Here is a 21,480-nt window from a genome sequence, read left to right on the forward strand (position 1 = left end):
TAGAGCTCCAATTCAAACTTTTTGGGAGGATTTTTCAAGCACTGTTATTACCTTTTTTTTTTTCTTTCTTATTCTCTCCACTCAGGACAAGGAACAGGTGACAAAAGTAAAGCTGTTTATAGAGAGTTAATACCAACTAAGGAGCATTCACCTAAAAAAAGCAGTAAAGTAGTGCTATATCTGTGTTAATAAGATTTGCTCTTTTGTTTTACCAGTGAACCTGAAGGGAGCATTGTGCTGGTGTGTCTATACTGGTTCCAATTCCAGAGCTTGTATATTTGTTGCTAGATGAGGTACCTGTACAATTGACTTTCCTTTTTCATTTCTGTGACACAATTATCCAGGGCCATATCCTAAGTATTTCTTTTCATTCTGAAGTTGGATTGAGGTCTCTTAACTGAGCCCCTGAGTATTTTTGAATATTCTCTTGAAGGTAAAGGGCTTTTTTTTGTTGTTTGTGTGTGTCCATTTGTCTTCCAGTGCCCTCCCTTTCCCTCATTCCCTGGTTTTTGAAGACGAGTTCCTTAATATTATCCATGAGGTTTTTTTCTTGAGTAAGGACATCAGTATTTTACTTTCTTTGAATAGTTACTCGTGACAGTGCCTTCATTGTTGATTTCCAGTTCAAAAAGTGAGCTTGAAAAATGATCAATTGACTGAATTGATCTAGAATCAGTCAGAAATTTCTAGAATTTCTGAAATTTCTACAGATATCAAAAAGTGTTGCACTGTATTCTCCTCTAGTCTTCCTTCTCCTCAAAACTAATCAGCTATGTACGACTCTAACTGACCTGCTCCAGCTGAGTTAAGGTACTCAAGGAAAATCAAAGCTTTACAGATATGGAACTTGTTTATTGCTATGAGTTTGCAGAAGGCTGACATCTCCTGAAATGTTTCCTGATAAAAAATTACATGTTTTTCCCTTCTCTTTAATTTTTCAGATTGAAGGAATCTGATTCTTATCAAAGTAGGAAATTAGACCATAACTGTGAGTCAGGCAAACTAGAGTCATGCAAGTCATGGAATATTGCTAATGAACTTCAGTCACTGTAGAGTTGGTAGCTTTCCTCTCACAGTTTTCACCCTCTGCATAAGCTTTTTGGCAAGAAGGAATTGTGAGAAAACAAAGAGAAACCCGTTTACCTTCTGATATTTGTTTTTAAAGCCTTTACTAAGAGGCAACACTTGCCTTGTTTTTACCACTTTACTCATGTGCCTCATTCCAGACCTGTCATACGCCTCATTCTTGCAATTCCAGCTTTTGGGCTTCTCTCAAGCAGGTGTTCATTGACTGTTCTTGAACCATGTCTCTTTTCTTTCCACAAGGGGATTAGGGCATCCCTTTCACTTAACAATCATGATCTCCTGTCCCACAAGTGTTAAGCATCCTCACCTGTGCACAGGAAGGCAAGCTCTTACAGAGAGCTTTTCCCGAGGCTCTGTTTCATGTATTAGAAGAATCACGGTGTGTGCTAATTATGCCTGCCTTGAGGAGAGGGACCACTTTATCTGCAGGCACTGTCCTCGGGCTAACTTACAGAGTAATGCCAAATGTTGCATTCCCTCCTTTCCCTTCCCAGTCAGAAAAACGTGGGCAAAGCACAAAAGACTTCAGCTTAAAACCACTAGGAAGATACACTGAAGAGCAGTTGTCAGGATTGTGCCCAGCATGGGAAGGAGGTGCCATGCCTTTGTGCTTTGGCAGGAGACACCCATCTGTGTCTTTGTTCTCTACAAAAAAAAATTGGAATTTTGGACAAAATTCACTCTGGTGAAGTCCATGCACCAATTTATTCCTATTTAGGTCATTGGAATAGGGCTTCTCTATACTGGCTCTCTACACAGGGATACATTTCACCCTCAGTGAATGCTCTTTGTTTTCTCAGTTGAGGTCAGTTTTTCACTGCATTCATTAGAAGAAATAGCTTTGGATTTTAAATACTGCTGCCCCTCTCCTGCCCTGCCAGCAAGCCAGCATTACAGTCCTGAAGATGTTAGAAAAGGGGTAAATTTGGAAGGGAAGAAAGCGAAAGAAATGGAAGTTCAGAGGCTGAAACTGTTTCCCTTATGTGGCAGTTGTGCTGTTGCCTGTTGCTGATGGACTTACCAGTTTTTTGCCTGGATTTCTTCACTGTTTCTCTACCTTATTAGGTGTCAATCAGGAAGGAAAGTTGCTTGATATAAGGTTGTCTAAAGGAAGAGGAACAGAGGAACATGTGTGTCAGGTTGTTCCTTCAGGAAAAATTTTATCCAAGCCTATAAAGGTTATCTTGTGGCAGCATCATCCTAGTGCCTCAATCAGAGGGCTCTTGTGCATTCAAACGCTCAAGAATTGTTTCGGGTTCTTCCTCTTCTGTTCCCTTTTGCGCTCTCTGTTTTGCCTCCTGCTCTTCAATTCCTCTGACCTTGACAGAGTCAAAAACTTAAACCTACAAATAAGTTTGTGAGCTTATTTTTGTTTGTGGTATTGGTGTGTGTTTGTAGATGTTTGTGTGACAGTATATTGTCTGGTAGGGTGCATTTTATTTTAAAGATCCATGAGGATGGATTGAGAAGCCTCATCTAAGACTGACATCTGAGGAATTGTATTTTGACTTATGGGAGAACAATGTAAAATTACACTTAGGAATTGCTCCCAACCTGTGGTACATTTAAAAACAATACTAGATTTGCCTCCAGGATTTATTTGACCATCTCTGTGAGTGTGCTGCTGGTGAGGAGAATAGCTTTGACTTTGAATGGGGTAAATTAGGCAAGTTCTGCTGTCACCTTTTAAAAATAAAATTTAATGAAGTTTTGATTTGTTCCTTTAATGAGTCATTGGAACATTGTATGTGTCTGTGTATATTGCTGTATAGTTTGTTATTACGAGGCCAAATCCTGACAACTTACTGCAAAATTGTTTTAATTTATTATTAATATTTTTTTGTTTTTCTCGTTTCTCCTGGTTTTGGAGCCTTTATAATTAGATATAATTAAAACCACAGGTTTTAAACTCCAGTCTAACATTTAAACCCATATTTATGGTACAACCCCTGGAGTTTTATTGTCATTCCAACTATTTCAACTGCATTTTGAAAAAAAATATTTTTTTGCATCTGTTCAAATGCTGTGTCTGCAGCTACCACTTCTTAATCATCTGTTTTGCACAGTAATGTGACATTTATTTTACATGATAAGAAATCATGCAGTTTTATAGATGAGCTATTTCATATCCTTAACAAAGGGTTGCAAGGGACCTTTTGCCTTGTACACTTTAAAAACAGCTTTACTCTTTTTGAACTTGTCTTCCTCTGCTTCTCCATGCAACAGTCTGAAAGTGCTGCATGCTGTAGAACGAATTTGTAAAAAATGTTGTTGGCTGGCATTATGTAAAACCATATTTTCCCTTTTGGTGCGTATGTTCTGGTCCTAGCAATGTCCTTGTTTTGCTGAAATTAACATTTTTATCCTCACAGTCTTTGGTATGTGGTAGTGTTTTTCTGTCTTTTTTAATTGTGGGGGGTTTTTTTAATTAGTATAAGGTTGATTGTTAAAATTAAGTGGCAGAAGGCTTCTTTCCAAATTATTCAGAGATCTTTTGCTGAAGAAATATATTTTGCTACTCTCAATTGCTTTTTTCCCTTTTTCTTTCATTGCAAACTACTCTGGGAAGAGCTTCTTTTAACAAAAAAAAAGGCTACGCTTGACTGATAATGCATTGCTTTGGATGGTGAAACATTATGAAAGTTTAATTTTTAATTAAATCTGAAATACCAATTATAACTGAAAGAGATTTTAACCTGTTTCTTTTCAGACTGCCTGAAGTTACATTGTAGATGCTGAAATCACTGCACCTTAAAAACAAAAAGATTAAGCCACACTGCATTCCTGTAAGTAAAAGCTTTTCCGGTACCTTTTGTCCGTATTTTTCCTCTATACGCATCCAGAGTGTTAGCACAGTAGCTGGTCTTGGATAAAGGTCAGAGTCCCCTTGAATGGGATTTAGAAGTTCAAAGGATGTTTTATTTAAAAATTAAAAAGGAACTTACATCTTGCAGATCTTTAATTTCAGAGTACTGAATAGATCATTCTTTCCTGCTTTGTTTTGAATAGAATTAGGAATACTGTGCATCTCTGTTGACTTACAGTTGCTGTCGCTTTGTCAGAGAGGATTTCTGCACAGTGGTGCAGAGATAACAGAAAGTAGCAGAAGATTCCTTATAGCACGAAATACCGTTTATTCTCTTCTCATGATGTCATAACAAATTCTTCTCCTTTGTATGAGAAAAAAACAAACAACTTTCTGATGACATCACAGGGGACTTCAGCTGCTTTAGGGTGCACATGAAGGCAGAAATGCCTAATCCATCTCTGCTGTGACACAACAAAACACTCAAAATAACATCTACGTCTCAGCAAGAAAGGAGTCTTTTTCTAAGAGCATAGTTATTCCATAAATGCGAGTCAGATTGCACATCACTCTGATCTACCCTTATTTAGAATCTGTTTATTGAATGTATTTGGGTTAATAATTAAGATTTGGAACTTCAGTGACTGAACAACAGGCATGCAAAAGAGGATTGGAAAATACAGCAGATTCAGATACTCTTAATCAAATGAAATAATATATGAAAAAAATCCAGAAGCTTGTAGAAAGAAGGAAGAAGATCGATTTCAGCTGAACAGTACAAAGCTGTAGAATATTACAAAGCAAAGTCAGTTTGTTTTCTTGTTTAGGATCAAAATGTGCAGTCTGTAATGAAATCCAGAGCCTTCTTCCAAAGTGGTGCTTTTATACTTCAGTTTTAAAATATTTTAACTATTAGAGGGGATTTATCATGCCTTTGCCAGCACCCCCCCACCCCCCTTTTTTAATATATTTTAATGTTTTATTGTAAACTAGCTGGAGGGTACAGTTACACTGTGGGCAGCTAAAGCCTTCCCCTCCAGCACACAGCGCCAAGCATGACTCAGACAGGCAGATTGTGCCATTCTGGCTCTTCTCCACTGTGTTTTTACATTACTGGCAAGGGCCATGCCATTGTGTTGTTTAAATATTGTGTATTAACTGCAGGCTGTGGCCAGTGAATGGTATTTAACATTTTCTGCTCTTCATTGCTGCATGTGAGCAGCTTCCCTGGCCACCAGAGGTTAACCTTGCAATTACACTGGTGAGCCGAGTTGAAAACAGTCTTGGATTTGCTGGGTCCAGCAGCGATTTAAAGGGAGGTGTTCAGGGAAAAATGGGGGAACTCTTCTGAATCTGTGAGTACCAAATTTCATGCTTGTCTTGCAATTTAGTGTGAACAACCAGGAAAATTTTTGTTGGAAAGCAGGAGTAATTCTCTTTCCAAAATGCAGCAGCAGTGTAAGAGTGAATTAAGGCAAGTTCTTTGAATCCTTAGGATCCAGATGGTCACTAAGTCCTGCATGGAGAGCCCAAGACAAAATAAGAGTAGCAATTGGTGCTGGCTGGGATGAGCTTTTTTTAGGTATATGAGACTCTAGATTTTGAAAGAAAAATAAATACAGAAGTGTAAAACTCATGTTCAGGAAATATTTTTGGTTTCCTTTTTTTATCAGGAGTGTCAAGTGCATTCACACAGAGATGTTGAGAAGCTTTCTCTAGGTCCAAGTAAATCAGTGGTCAAACTGGGAATGGAGTGTGGGATCATGACTCCTAAGGCTGTTCTGCCTAGGTCTTCTTTCTATTCCATGAAGTAAAGACCCATATTTTTAATATTCGAGTTTCTTGTACTAATACCTAAAAAAAACCCCACAAGCAAAAGAAAGTACCACAACAACAAAAAAGCTCATGAACACCCCCACTTTTAAACTTGTAGCTGCTTTTAAGTTCTGTAGCCTTGGCGTAGCCTGTCCCTGGAATATAGAAGAACAAGGTGAGGAAAGTTTTACATAAGCATGTATATCCTGTAAAATGAGGATTTGGTTCTTGCTGTACCTCTTGTCCATGTAAATAGTTGCTTGATACAATAAAAGCAGTGGCACTTTTGATAGAGGAAGGTATTCTTTAAGGATTTCTTTAGTTTCCTCTATGTTTGCTGTAATCCAGTGTTTCTAATTGTAAGACCCTTTAACAAGGTGAACTTGCCATTTGTGCTTTTCTGTATCAACCCAAAAACAGCAAAGAGAAAAGCCAAGCTATATCCTGGTAGTTTTGTAATTTATTTCTTTAATTAAAGGGTGGAAATCTTGCTTTAATGTAGGGATGTCCCTAAAGTGAATGATTAATATAAGATGAGCCAAATTTTGTCTAAAAAAAATACTTGGTACGTGGCATTAGAAGAAGCATTGAGATACACATCACCTGAACATCTGTCAGACAGTTGCACGAAAAACTCCACCTGCTGAATGTGGGACAGATATTCTCCTAATGCAGAAGGTCTGTGGGCTGAATTCTTGCTATGCTGGGTTCTCTGAACTAGAGTTATCTGGGTTGAAAGGCAAGCAGATCTTTAGAGGTCAATGGGACTACTCAAATACTTAACTTTAGGGATATGGTTTAGTACTTTGCTGTTTGCAACTAACCCCAAATAGGATTAAGTCAAGCCTGAGGAGGTACCTTTGCTCGCCCTCAGCGTCTGCATGATTCTGGAGTGAGACAATGACAGCACACATATTGTGTGTGGAAGAAAAATATGTTCTTTCAAAGCAATAGTTTTTTTAGTTACGTTGCCATGGGCTGAGGGCACTAAGGAGGATATGCCGTGTTATTTTCGTTAGAAAAGAGGTTGGTTTGTCAAGAGTTCAGCTTTACACAGCCTGATGTGATCAGTGACCTAGAGATCTGGTGTTCTAATCTTTATGGATACTGAGTGGACACTGATACTCATTATGGATAATGAGTGGCATTGGACAAGTCATTTAACCTCACTGTGCCTTGTTCAGCAGATCACTCTTTCAATCTGGTTCAAACTGATACAGCTCTGTGAACATTACTGAATTTGTGAATTTGTGTTTGCAGAGCTCTCAGGGGATAAATAGTAACCATTGTTATTATAAATAAGTATGTTGTGTAGACAAATCATGAGGAATGGTGATACAGCCACTCTTGGGGGTGATCTTTCACAACTTGCTTGTGCCTTTGTTTAATCCCATCACTCAAAAGTAGCAAGGCCAACTCCAATTTACAGAAGTATTTCTCATGCCTCTCCTCACTTTTGAGTATTTTATTGTTCGTGTTCTCCCTGTTTCTTTGCTACTTTCCTCCATGCTGAGTTAACCTTGCATACCAAACTTTATTCCTTTTTTTTTTTTTTTGCATTATGCAGCAGAGGCATTTGTGTAACCTCCAAATTACAGAGAGCAAATTCATTTTGTCTAGTGATTGTTTGCTGATGATGTATGAAACAGACAGAAGACAGTTTGAATTTTCATAAGTTCAATTGAGCTTGCAGGCATAAGGAAAGGAAGAGGCAGAACCCAAGCCAATGTGACACAGTAAGCTGGCATCCCAGAGTGCAGGCTGCATGTGTAGCGTCAGGATGTCAGGGCTGGGAAGGCCTTCGTCCATCACAGCTCTGCTTTTAGATGAAGGAAGAGTTTTGAAGCCACAAACAAGCACTACATGCACTACCATGTACTTTTCAGTGCAAGAATCCTCATGATTCTTGATGGATCTGGGACCTGACCTTTCCTCCTATAACTTGATGTTTTAGCTAGAATTTCAGGTGGGCTAAGATGGGCTTTGAGTCCATTCCCAGTTCCTGGTCCTCTGACAGAATGCAGACTCTCGTGAGTTTAAGGCTTTTTTTTTTGATGCAGATATTGGCTTGTAGAAGCTGTGCTGCAAATGTGAAATGAGTATGGAAGTGTGCTTGCTTTGAACAAAGATGAATGTCTTGGGGCCAACTATCCCTGAGGAATAGCATTAGCACTAACAAAGAGAATTAATTTTGCCTTTTCCCCTTCCTTTACCAAGGCATTAATCCAGAAACTCATGGGGATAAATTCTGCCCTGATTTCTACCTGTGAAACCCCAGTGGAAATGTGGAGAGGTCAAAAATGTTTGTCAAGGCAGGAATTGTCCTAGAGTTAAAATTGTGAAGAAAGCAGAAACTGGTTGATTGTTATCTGGCCCAGGGGCTAGAGGATATGTAGGAGCCCAACCTGGCATTACATGCTTCTGAAAGTGTTGCTTTATTGTACCTTATGGAGAACACAGTAAAAAAAAAAAATTTAAAATCTATTGAGTGAAAATTTATAACCAAGAGCACAGTGATTAATTGTTCTTCATGTCCACTGGGAGAAAGACCTTAAGAAATCAGTTCAATGAGCAGTGAAAATTACCAAGTTAGATATTCGGAGCCATGTTCTGACTGCAGGGGTTGTAAAGTGCTGGAACACACAACCTATAGGTATTATGGAAGCAGGGGAGGTTCCTTTTTTAAGGAATGGCTTGGAAGACCACCTCCCAGAGCGTGCTGGAACTTCCCATAAGACAGAAGACCAAACTGGATGGGTTCTATTACTCCCTGGCATTTATATGATTCAGTGTACTGTTTAGGAATGTTGGTATGTGGCGAGTGCATTCCTAATTAATAAAGCCTAATGTTCCCAAAAGATCTCCAGGGTTCTCATTTTTCTGTCCTCTCATAACTGGAAAGCACACTGTGTCTTCAAAGATTTCATTGGGCTGCCAGCATTTTGCTTTGACCCTTCTTTTTTTAAAGGATAGAGGGAGTCATATAACAACAGAAAGACATTTTCAGTCATGGTGAGTCTGCAGGGGTTTCTTTCCAGTCAGTGCACAAATACTGATTTGTTTCAGTTACTGGTTTTTAAAATTTGGATTAATGGAGACACTCCAGGTATTGCCCGATACAAGTTCCTCTGATAAAGAACATGGAGACAGTTGAAAGTTGCAAATAGGATTGATGATCAGAGCAAATATGTAATGAGGCTGGAGTAAAGCCTGCTACAAAAAGGTAAATGTCTCAGGAGATTAGGAGCTTTGTAATTGTCTCTCTTTTCTTATGGTTGCCTCTGTTTTCTGAATTTTCATGCTAAAATCCTAGAAAGATGTTTTCATTTAATGAAACTGCAAATCTCAAAATGCAGTTGTCCAAGGACTAAGAAAATTTTCTTATTTCTCAGGTTGGTTTTAATCAGGCTCATTCACAACTTAGCACAGAAAAGGAGTCAGGAATTATTTTTTATTAAATTTCTAGGGGTTTTTTTTTCTTTGTTCAAATGTTTAAGGGGTTTTTTGGGAGGTGGAGAGGTTGTGTGTGCCTTTGTTTGTATGTTGTAGGTCTGCAGGTCAAGGGCATCAGCTGTAGTGTACAAATGGCATTTTTCATAGATGAAAGCTCTTGTTTCTGCAGAATAGTGGCCACAATAGATGAGGATAGGCAAATGGCTCTCTAGTGTGTGGTTGTTTTAGTATATAAAGGAGTATGGGCTGTGATTCACTCATGTTAAAAAGGCATGGGAATATAAGCATTGATTCTCTGTGTAGCACTGCTGTAGCAAGTTGCAGTAAAACTCTTCAACATTTCAGCACCTGAAGATATTATGGTGAAAGTGGAAAATCTTTCACTCCATTTATCAAAGCATTTGCTACTCTGCTTCAAGGTAAAATAAAGATTAAATATTGTTGAGCAAGGAAGGTTATATCAGACCAGAGATGTCATTAGATAAACTATGAAAGGAAAAAAAGCAACACAGACCTGGCCTTTTCCAAAGTACTCCTGTTTTGTTCTATCTGAAATGAAATTGTTTAGCTAACCAGTGTATTATGGGAGGGCCTCCAAAGAAAGGCATTGTGGTTACTCCATATTTACATCAGTGTCCCTGAGGACACTCTCGCTGAATCATTTCAGATTCCAGAGTCTGATGTAGGGCAGTCTGATGAATGTAAGTTACCCAAATGTTCTGGTCTGTTTTCTTCACTAGGCTAAATTGTCTAGCTCTGAATTTTACTATAAAGGATCTCATTTGCACTGCACTCTTTCCTGCTATTGCCCCTGAAGTATCTAGATAATAGATTAGGAAGAGATTTTAATCTGTTGTGCCAAAATTGGTCTGTTGTTTTTAACAGTTTCCACTGGCATGAAAGAGATCAGAATATTTGTTTTATTTGTTTATTTTTAAATAATAACCAAAATGAAGTATTTGACTGTGCAAAATGTTTTTGTGTCAGCAATAACTGAAGGCATCTCTGAGTCAAAACCTGCATTAACAATTTTTTGAACCTGTTGCTTTCTTTGGCAGATTTTTTTCATCATATTTCCTTAGAAATTTCATTCTAGTTCATGCAGTGTTCCTGTTGAAATTTTGAATAATTGAATTTTTTTGTAGAATGGATGAGTGTTATCTCATTTCTTCCAAGATTTGCAGCAAGTAATCAAGAATCATGTGACTCTTACCAGCAGAACCTTTTCAAGAAATAAGGTGTATATTTCTCAACAGCAATGATAGCAGTGGTGCACCAGATCACTGCATGTCCTCTCTGCATACAAACCAGATTAGATTATGATCATGCAGCCCCAGTTCATTTAGGTGGAGTATAGTGGTACAGTTCCTATGTATAGAGTTTGTAAGATCAGACTGTCAGAAAAATCAGAGTCAGGGAGAGATGAATTCTCATTTCTTCCTGGTTCCTTTTCCCATTCATTAGGATTTCAGGTGGAGAGGATAATCTGTTTTGTCATGCCTGTTGCCCTGTTTTAATACATGACTAACCTTCTCATATCTGAGTGGCTGTCACTTCCCCAGAACAAGTGATACTGGACTCCTGAAGCAAACAGCTCTAAAATGATCATCCTCTGGGGTGAATTTAGTGCCTTACTGACAGCTTTAGCCTGCATGTTGGTAGTAACCAGAGGGAAATTCCAGTGGTCAAGGCATCACAAAACCCTGAGGAATGCAGAGAGAGGATACTGAGGGACCCAGGAACCAGGTGACTGGGAAGGTATAGAATTAAATTAGTCTATCAACTTGACTGGAAGTGTAGCATGATTAGAAGTGAAAAATCCCTGAGTCAATAGGCAAGTTTGCTATAGGTAGTGATGCTCATGGATAGCACCTGAATGGAAAAGTTTTGATTCCTTATAACTGTTTCAATCTTGCGGGAAGGAAAGGATTATTCTTTTTACTTTTTCCAGGGCTTCAGTGCTATTTAATTTGTCTTGGTGCCTCTTGGCCATGTGACATCACTCCAGAAACGATCCCATTTGCAGTTTCTTCCTGTGTCAGAAATTGGTGTATTACTACTTCTCAGCTTCTTTGTTTGTGTGTGTGGCTTAGAAAATACTGCTCTTTTACAGCTACATCTGCCCTTCCTCTGATCATGCTTGCCATTCAGGAAGACATTTATCATGGCAAATTCTTGTTCACTTTAGCAGTCTTTATTATGCTGCGGTGTTCTTGTGCCTATGTGCTGATAGTCATGGCTCTAGAATGGCCCTGAAGAGAACATTCAGACATTAATACAGCTCCAGATGTCTAGCAAAGATTTACTTTCTTCAGAATACCAGTCATGGTCACTTTAAGTGTTTTCCTGCCCTGCCCAGGGAGCTGTCCTTTGGCAAGAGTTCAGGAAAATTCTTAGTGCAGAAAGGTAATCCCAACTAATAGTTATGATTATAATCTATAACAAAAATAAATAGTTAATTAAATAACATTAAAAAATACCAGGTTTTGAACCGGTATTTAACCAAAGCTTTGCATTCAGATAGTCCTTGGACTTCTGTGATGCTCAAAACATCATTCTCTTCTCATACATAAGTCTCAGACTATTGCAAAGATTTGGAAAAAGGTGGTGAGAGGACACTGTGCTCCCAGGTCCAAAGCTAGATGCAGTAACATTTAGGTGCAGGACTCCAAGTGGAATTCAAACCCCAGAGTCAGGGGCTTTGTCCAGTACTTGGGATGTATTCAGGGCAAAGGGAAGCATCTTGTTGGGTGGTGTTCAGCCTAGAGGCAACCAGAGGGAAGCTGTAGAGATGAAAGACTTGATGATTCTTCCATAGACAGGATTTTTTACCAGCAAGATATTTTTCTTTACTGCAATCCATTCACGTCCAAGAGAATTCCAAATGTGCTAGGTACATTTTACTTTTTTATGAATGCATTTTCTGTCCCCTTATAGAATTTGCTTTTCATCAGCATGAGATAGCCAGAATTTTCCTGTGCCTTAGAATGGTGAAAAACAATTCTGATGTCCTGGCATTGTCAGACTGTCAGTGACACAGTTTTCTATGTGATTGTCTTCATTATGACTTAATTACATTTAAAAGCATTTAATTTCTAAAAAGCTCTCACACTAGCTCTGTCAAAATGTTTAGAATGTATCCATACCATATAGTAGATATTATTTAAGCTCCTTATGCTTCTATTCCTTGTAAAAGAAATACACTGTAGAACAAAATAGCATTTCTTTATTTAATGCTGAACAAATTCTCAAAGCTGTGTTGTAATTAATGATGGGTGCAGTGGTGGAAGTTTGGAAGGGGTAGTAGGCTTTTCTCCCTTTTTCTTCACTGACATGGTAGGAAGCCTGAATATCCATGCTGTGAAAAATTTGAGTCTCACTTCTACTTCTGCCAGTACTTGGTCCCACTGCCTGAATGGGATAAGACTTTGTAATTCCCTTCTGCTGCTTCCTAGAGCTGGCAACTCAGGGCTGTGGAACTGGGAGAAATTCAGGGCTGCAGGTAAGCAATGTGACAAAGCCACTGCTCTTTGTAGTGCCCAGGGAGGTACTGCAACTCACCACCTGTGATTCCTGACAGATTTCTGCACACCATTTCTGGATGAAGTGCTGCCATTTTCTCATCACTTCTTTATAGATAAAGAGGGAAATTCTGGCCCCAAAAAAGTCCCTGGGATTCTTCCACCTTCCTTTCAGGGGAGACAGGAGTCATTGCAAACATGTATGCTTGAGCTGGGCCTTTACAAGTGTTGGGTTACGGTCTGTCTGATGCATTTATGTATTCAGCTTTTCGCTGAATAGCTCCAAAAGTCCTGCCCCAGGTGAGGGGCAGACACCAACTGCTCTGGCTGATGTCCTGCTGGAAATGCAGGACTTTCCTTAACTGCTGGAGAGGAAAAGGTGTTACCTTTTGGTAAAAAAGTGGGAAAATAAATACATCCTGCTTTCTTTAGAGGGCTGCTTTTTTTTCTTTTCTTGAAGCAACTAGATTTATCGTGTTTTAATACCAAAGTGACATCAAATTTGTCACATGCATGTTTGTGCCCAGTAGTGGTTAAATGAACGTTTATTCTGGATTTATTCCTATTTTCAGGTGGAGTTCTTTTGTGAAAGATTACAATACTATATTGGCTAGAAATTATTCTCTTTCCCCCCTTTTATTTAGCTCAGTTTTAATATTAACTTATGAAACAGTTCTTCAGTTTGTGGAGTTGATGAGGAACTGGCAAATTTCACATACAGTTCAGGCAAATCAGTTCTTTGCTGAACTGGGGCTGGGCTCTTGCTTGCCCTGAATCCAGATGTAAAAGTCCCAGTCTCTGTCTCAGTTTGGCCTTTTTATTCCTCTGCATCACTGATATGCAAGTGGAAGCTCCTGTGCCAATCTTTCTCAGTGTTGAGAGCTTTCAGAACCCAGTCTGCATTTGTCCTGGGTTTCTTTAAATATAGAAAGAGATGATGGAGCCTGTTCTGCACTTTTGAAATCCCAATCTTCTTACTTAAAGCTGGCTCAAATATTCTGTGTATTTGCAAGTGTAGCACAAATTCATGTGCTCAGTGGATGGCAGTGGGGGTGGTACTGTTGCCCTTTAAATAGGGACTCCATTTACTTTAGTGGGATTTTCACCAGTTATGGTGCTTGGAAGGTCAGGATTTGTTTTCTTTCACCATTTTGCCAATATAATACTATTGTTATGATTCCTCCCCAGTTCATTCTTAAGGGCCATGTCATTAGGACTTTTAAATTCTGGTAAGACACTGTTGGTGTGGAGGGCAACAAATATTAAGAAGCTTAAGAAGAAATCCTAGTGCAAATCTTACACAAATTATAGAAACAGGCATCACATATAATGGCATACAGTGGCTGTTCAGTGTACCAGTCCAAATTAAAATGTGCTCTCCTCTGCCCAGTAGAACTAGACCAGGAGAGATGAAAAGAAATTGTGTCCCCTCTTCTCCCAGCTCTCCCCAGTTCATAACTACAATCCCAATTATCTTGTCAAAGTGAAGATTTTATGGGAAAAAAGGTAACATATCACCACAATAACTTCTAAACATAGCCCATGCCTCAGGACTTGGTGTAGCACAGAAGCTCTTATTTCACCTCTAGGTCCTGTACAAATAAAAATGCCTTGAACAATGAGCCGGCAAAATGTGAAAATAAAAAGAGGCAAATGTACATTTATTTTATGTCTAATCACATTAATCAGACATATCATTTTTCTTTGGAAATGACTGTTTCAACAAAAGCAAAATTATAGCAATTAAAAACGTAAGGAGGAAATAATAGTATTGATTTTTTTTGTGTGTGGTTTTGTTATTTTTTGCTTAATTTTGTGACAAGTAAGTAGTAATGCATATCTTATTGCACGTCAATCTGTTTGTTAGACTGCAAGAGGCACCTAGATTTCAGAAAGGTGAAGGTTCAGTAAGAACTAAGCTAATGCTTAGTGACTTTTTTCATTGCACGAAACACTGCTAGTTTTTCTACAGCAATGTGCAATGCAAATACAGAAGTAGCAAAAAATGAAAGGGCTTACTTGGAAATTCTAATACACAGAACTTTCAAAACAAATTTATTTTTGGCTTTTTAATTATGTGGAAAGGTTCAGTATCACTTCTTTTTGAATCCTGACTTCAAAAGGAAATGAAAAGTCAAATATTCTCCCTTTACTTATTGCTTTAAAATGCCTCAAAAGGCCTAGTAGCTCACTAGCAAAAGTAATCATGGAATAATATACTGTCCTGAGTTGGAAGGGACCCACAAGGATGATCGAGTTCAGCTCCTGGTCCTGCACAGGACCCCCCAGGACTCACACCATGTGCCTGAGAGCATTATCCAAACACTTCCTGAACTCTGTCAGGCTTGGTGCTGCAATCACTTCCCTGGGGAGCCTGCTCCAGTGCCCAGCCATCCTGTAGGGGAAGGACCTTTTTCTGACATCCACCCTAAATGTCCCCTGACACAACTCCAGGCCATTCCCTCGGCTCCTGTCACTGGTCAGCACAGAGAAGAGATCAGTGCCTGCCCCTCCTCTCACCCTCCCAAGGAAGCTGTAACTGCAGTGAGGTCTGTCCTCAGTCTCCTCTTCTCCAGGCTGAACAGCCCAAGTGACCTCAGCCACTCCTCACACTGCTTCCCCTCAAGGCCCTTCTCCATCCTCATTGCCCTCCTTTGGACGCTCTCTAACAGCTTTATACCCTCCTTGTGTTGTGACCAGAGCTATACACTATATTCCAGGTGAGGCTGCCCCAGCTCAGAGCAGAGTGGGACAATTCCCTCCCCTGCCCGGCTGTGATGCTGGGCCTGATGTCCCCAGGATAGGGCTGGTCCTCCTGGCTCCAGGGCACTGCTGGCTCAGATTCAACTTTCCATCGACCAGGACCCTCCTCTGAGGCACAAGAAAAAGGTCTGGGATTACTGCTGCTTTTTGAAATTCTTTAGGGATGGTGTTCAGAGAAGTTGTGGGTGTCCCATCCTTGGAAGTGTTTAAGGCCAGGCTGGACAGGACTTTAAGCAACCTGTTTTAGTGGAAGGTATCGCTGCCCGGAGCAGGGGGAACAAGATAAAACAATATAATCCTGAAGGTCACTTCCAACCCAAAACATTTCCCTGGTTTGAAATTTCATTTCTGTGATTTTATTAGTTTCTAATGTTCTTTGTGATGCTACAAACTGCATCTCTCGCTCCAATTTTTGACCATCATTCTTGTGTCTTGGTGCATCTAATTCTTTCTAATAGAAGAATTTGGGTGCCAACCCCTGTTTTTGCTGACAAAGGCTACTGTAATAGATAGTTGAGTATTTCTTGTGGATGCCAGGAGGAATGACTATTTTGTGGACAGATATTGTAGTAGACAGAAGTATTGATTGGGTTTCATTGTAATAAACACTGCCAGATGTTATCTCAGTGTGTACTGTTTGCATTAGTAAATAAATAAATTCTCCAGAGCACAATTATTCCCTATAATGTTTTTTCAAAAGCTCACTGTTGTCTTACTATTGAGCTTCCTCTGCTTTCTGTGCAGCTTGAGAAACTAATTGGAGCATGTGAAGCTAATTGTAAAATTCAAATCTTGCTGTAGGTTCATATACATTGTCAAGGCCAAATCTGGCATGTGTAAGTGACGGCATCTTCACTTGAGGTAGGCTTTCTTCACCTGAGACTTTTTCCTGCAGAAAATAACTGAACAGGTTTTATTTACTGTCGTGTTATTCTGCATACTGGTGAACACCCTGTCATAGGAATGTCACAGGAAACGTCTGTGTCCTCTGACTCTTGGTAAAGGCTCTCAGCTTGCAGATCACTTGGTCCAAAGTGATGGTCTGGTTCCAGCCTGTGTGCTGTCACTGAAGGCGTTGGTTAAAGGCCAGTGCTTGAAGCCCAGCGTGTCACCTATCAAGATAAAGCAGCTCTGAGTAAGCATCTGACCTTCCACAGAGACCAAGAATCCCAGGAGCCAGGTTCACGACTGAAATGATCAATCACATCACATCGGTTTGAAAAGCTCACCAGTGCACAGCACATCATCACAGTGCTCTTTTCTCACAATGGGCAAGGCACGTTGAAGTTCACTTACATCTGAGTTCTCTCTGATTCCTGGAGCTTCCAGCTTTCCTGAAAACACTGAGCAAGTCCACAAGTGCTTTCCTGAAGTGTAGTCGGTGTCCATAAAAACTCATGTTAAATGAGAGCCGAAGTTGTATACTGCATATTCTGAAAATTATTTATTTTTATTTTCAGTGAAGCCATACCTGTTCCCTGAAATAGTGGGTCCTTGCTTTGCTGGACAAATGCATTTTTTGCATGTAATTTATGATTTTGAGTCATGTACTGAACACTGGCTTTCACTCAGATACAGGTTCCCTTGACAAGTTGGCTCCTTCCTGAGCCTCCCCAAAACAAACTCAAAACAATTTAAAAGGTTTGGGAAGATGCAATGTGTATTTGAATTCTCTGCCAGTGAATCAGCATTATTAACCTTATGACTCCTAAATTAAATCAACATTCTCTGTGTCACATCCTAAGTTTAACTTAATATAAAAGATGTGGGTTTTTTCCAAATTATTCATAGTTTTACTATTGTTTGTCTGCTTCTTACAGTTTAGCAGCTGGATTTTTAACTGTACTTAATCTGTCTGCTTATGTATATTTAGAATTTTTATACATTTTACTGGAACTTTATATAATAAAAGCATTTACATGTGTTTGTATTTACAGCTATACTTTGCAATCTGCAAGGCTACTCCTTCTCAAAAATTTTATTTTGGGCAAGGATCATCAAATCAATACTTTTTTTTCCCCTCCAATTGTCAGTGTCCTCCTTTTTCTTCTTGCCAAAAAGGGAAATGGAAAAAAATTAATGAAGAACAAGGGAAGGAGAAAATGAGGGACCTTCCCACCAACTTTTTCTTGCTGTGTATATGAATACTTTCAGTAATGTCTCTGAAAACTTTGAGAATAACTACTTGGTCCCAAAATTCCCCATGTAAAATTAGCAATATTTGGCCATTTAAAAGGCAGCTCTTTTTCTCATCTCACTTCCCTTTGAATAGTCAAGTGCATGTCCAAGCTACAGCCGGTGAAGAACAATTCCAAGTTGCATGCAAACATGGTGTGTCGGCTGTGTTTTCCTGGTTCTAAGGAATAAAGATCATAAATGTGAAATGAAACATAACAGAGAAGCACCTGAGTGCAGATCCTAAGGTAGAATCTGCACTGGCTCCATTTCAGCACAGACAGTGGGAAAACTTAAACCTACCCGTGAGTCCTGAGATCTTTACCTCTCTCGGGTTAGCAAATGTATCTGAGGGGAGGAAGCTGGAACAGCTAATTCCCAAGTGATTTTAATGATTCATGCTCCCTAAAAGAAGGAGCCATGGGAACTATGCCTGAGCATCACTATTTTGTTGTGTGCTATAGGATGTTTGTTTAGTGAAATGGCTTTGCTAATAGATTCGTTAATCAGTCGTGTCCCAAATAAAATAAAATGTGTAACACAACCCTCCTTAGGTTTGGTCTTCTGTAAAATTAAATGCCTCATTTGTGCCTTTTATCTAGGCAGGGAAAATGGAGCAAATATTGACCAAAGCCTTCAGTAGCTCTGAGGGCCTTTTGGTTTTAAGGTTTTAGGACTGCACGAGCTTGCTGCTTCTTCCTCAGGGCTTATGATGGAAAACCTTTGCTGTATTCTCTCCTCCTGCCCTCCCTGTCTCTCCACTCTCAAGTGATACAGGGGCTCAACATGAGACACCTCAGGCAAATGTTGCAACATCCAGCTGATGTGACTACAAGGGGGTATTTTCTGTCTGGTGGGTAGATACATACATTTCCTTTGCTCCCTATTGGTGTGGAACAAAATACTCTTCTTTTTAATTATTTTTTCCTAGGATAAGGTTGGAAGTTCGTCCCCAAAACCAGTCTGGTTTTTGGCATCTCCCTTGTTACTGTGTGCAGTGGTGCCGCTTAATGCTCATTCAGGCAGTGGATTTGTGATTCTGGTTCTTGGCCTAAAGTGGATTGAGATTCATGAAAAATAATCTCAAATCACAAAGCCACCATGGGAGGCTTCTAGCTTCTGTGACTGTCTCACTTGGGCTAGATTTGAATCAGCAATCAGGAGGTGAATGGTTTTGTTCTTATCCCACTGCCAATTTCCTGAACTAACATAATCTGAGTGTGTGTCACAAAATTTTATTTTCCAATTGAATGCATCCATCCTCTAAAAACAGGTTAAAAAATAAGAGATAAAATGTAAAGGAAATTTAGCATCCAAAAAATACAGAACAGTGCTCAGGACTTTAAAATATATGTAAACATCAGTTCCTGCCAAGTTAGTCATTACTAAGAGTTGCTAACACGGGGGATTGATTGAGAGAATGATTGTTGCTGTAGAATGATGATTTAATAAGGGAAAAATCTGATAGAGTTGACATGCTACATAAAATGTGCAGAATGGTTATTCTTTGGTAAATTGCAACTTTCAGTTGTACCCTGTACAGATGTGTTTGTTCTTGCCTTGCCACATTCCCCTTTTTTTCCTGTTACTTTCTTTAATTGCTACCAGGCATCGGTATTCACCATTGTTACACATGTCACCCAGAAAAACATACACACACCCCATTTTCCTTCCTCTTCTTGTCTTCCCTCACCCCTTTGCCTGGCCTGTGCTCACCTACCTCCTCTGGTGTTCAGTAGAGCCCTGCAAAATGTCCTGCTCTCCATCTTTAGAAGGCATCTACCTTCTGGTTTTATTTGCTTTTTGCTAGCACTGCCTTCACATGCACTGTTCTGGCTGATGATTATTTATCTGCTGCTTAGTCCTAACAAAGTGCTTTATAAGCCAGAAAATGAAGGCTGTCTCGGCTCAAGGAAGTTTTACAGGACAAGAAGATGCAACAGCCCTTTAATTATTCCCATCTTTGCTGACAGGCTGCACTCTGTCCTTCCATTTTTCAGCAATAATTGATGAGAGGTTGGTTTGGTTTTTTTTAAATCTGAAATGACCAGTGCCACTGTGAAGATGCTATTACAAGTGTTGTTGGTGTCTTTGGTCTTCTCTAAGGCCTCGTGGTTCGTGCAGGCCATGCCCAAATAATCAGGATCAGCTGGATCAGAGCTGCTGCTGGGCCCTTTTCCTGCAGGTAGGGGAGGCTGGTGTCAGAGGCTGGCCAGAAATGGTCTTTGGCTTGCCTTGAGAAAATGTAGGGCTAGCCCTGCTGCTTGTACCCTATGAATATGAATAATAATAATGATAAAAAAGGATTCTAGAGTCTGATTACAACAAATAAATTCCGTAACACCCTCTGCACTATATTGGTTGTGCCAAAGAGCGTAACATAAAATGACTGAGAACAACAGCAATTCAAAACAGCAGCACACAATGGTGTAATTGGACCCTAAGCACATAAAACTAATGGGTTTAAAGAAAGGAGAAAAAGGCAAACATGGGGCCATGGAGTGGTATCAGGGGCAGTGTCATGAATCTTTGGTAAGATGCATGAGCCTAGTAGAAAGAAAAAGAGGGGGTGGGGGGTGAGTTACTTATGAATCAGTACAACTGTGCTTTGTTCTGCATGAGTGTTTTAATAGAGCAAGTGTAATATAAGGATCAGGTGGGCTCGTGGGAATGGAACAAAAGGTTTTGTAAAATTAAAGCAAAATAATTATAGCTCTAGGTGTAGAGTGAGCACACTCCAGCAGTTGATAGCAGGAACCTGCTCAGAATGGAGAAGGAAGGAGGGAGGAAGATGCAGTTGGAAAGGTTTTTTGGTTTGTTTTTTTTTAAATCCATGCATATACATGCACATGTACATACATGCATGTGCACATATAGTGCAAACAGATGTATACTAACAAAAACTTTAAATCAGTGACAGTTTCATCCAGGTTTAGAAGTCACTAATAGACCCCTACAAAAAATTGCATTACAACAAAAATTTAAGGAATAGTCTCAAATGAATTAATTAACAAAAAAAAAAAAAAAAGGAGAAATAGCAGCAGAACATTGCTTTCTGAAGGAATAAAGGACTAAAGTCTAAAACAGAGACTGTCATATGACATGGGAGATGTTCTTGCTGTAAAAGCCCAGTGATGAATATGTGCAGAGTGCCCAGTATACAAATAAAGCCAACTCAAAGTCCCAGCAGTGAATGTGATCGTAGGGGGTTCACAAGAAAGCTGTCAGCAATGCTTTGTGTTACAGAAACTCCCATATTTGGGCAGAGCATTCTGCTGTGCTCTTGTGAAGAAAAAGCTGTTTCCTACCTGAATTTCAGAGTAGTTTTACAGGCAAGGTGAGAGCTTGGTTGATCACCATGGGGCTTGGCTGTATATGTAGCAGAGTGCACATGGATTCTGTATAAAAGTAGAAAACAAACCAGAAACCTGAAAAAGAGTCCTGACCCACCGTGCACTCTCTGTCTAAGTTGCTGATTGTCCTCAAAATGTAATTAAAGAGGCAATGTCCAGGATCCAGGAATGGAGAAAGCCTGTACTCAGGTGTGCATTCTTCTCCTTCTGTCATGTTGGTCTCACAGTGTTCAGAACGTGCTCCTATTTTAGGCAGTGACTTCCAGATAAATAAATTCTTTTTATTTGTAGATATGCTGTCAGAGAAAGAAGTAGCGAATTTTAACACCAGCCTCACCGACTCCCCATAGCGCCCGTGGGTTAAGATGAGTTCCCTTCCACTTGTGCATTGCTGCACGGAATGTTAGAGGAATATGAGCAATTACCATTGATAAAATGAACATACAGCGAGAAATTGGTTTGGTTACAGTAGTCAAATCACTTCCCTTCTGTGGTGGATGGTGTCTGG

The 21,480-nt window shown here is 39.6% G+C and overlaps 1 protein-coding gene across 3 annotated transcripts in view; it reads left to right on the plus strand.

The window, feature by feature from the left end:
• The window catches only part of ZBTB20 (zinc finger and BTB domain containing 20), a 473,573-nt gene that overhangs the window by 159,584 nt on the left and 292,509 nt on the right, over positions 1 to 21,480 (plus strand). For all 3 annotated transcript variants that reach the window (XR_014616920.1, XM_084225372.1, XM_084225373.1), the window contains one exon: positions 3,797 to 3,872. The gene's annotated coding sequence lies outside the window, so the exon portion shown is untranslated. The remainder of the gene's footprint in view (positions 1 to 3,796; positions 3,873 to 21,480) is intronic.

Source organism: Fringilla coelebs (genome assembly GCF_963513975.1).
Source record: "Fringilla coelebs genome assembly, chromosome: 2".
Classification (NCBI taxonomy): domain Eukaryota; kingdom Metazoa; phylum Chordata; class Aves; order Passeriformes; family Fringillidae; genus Fringilla; species Fringilla coelebs.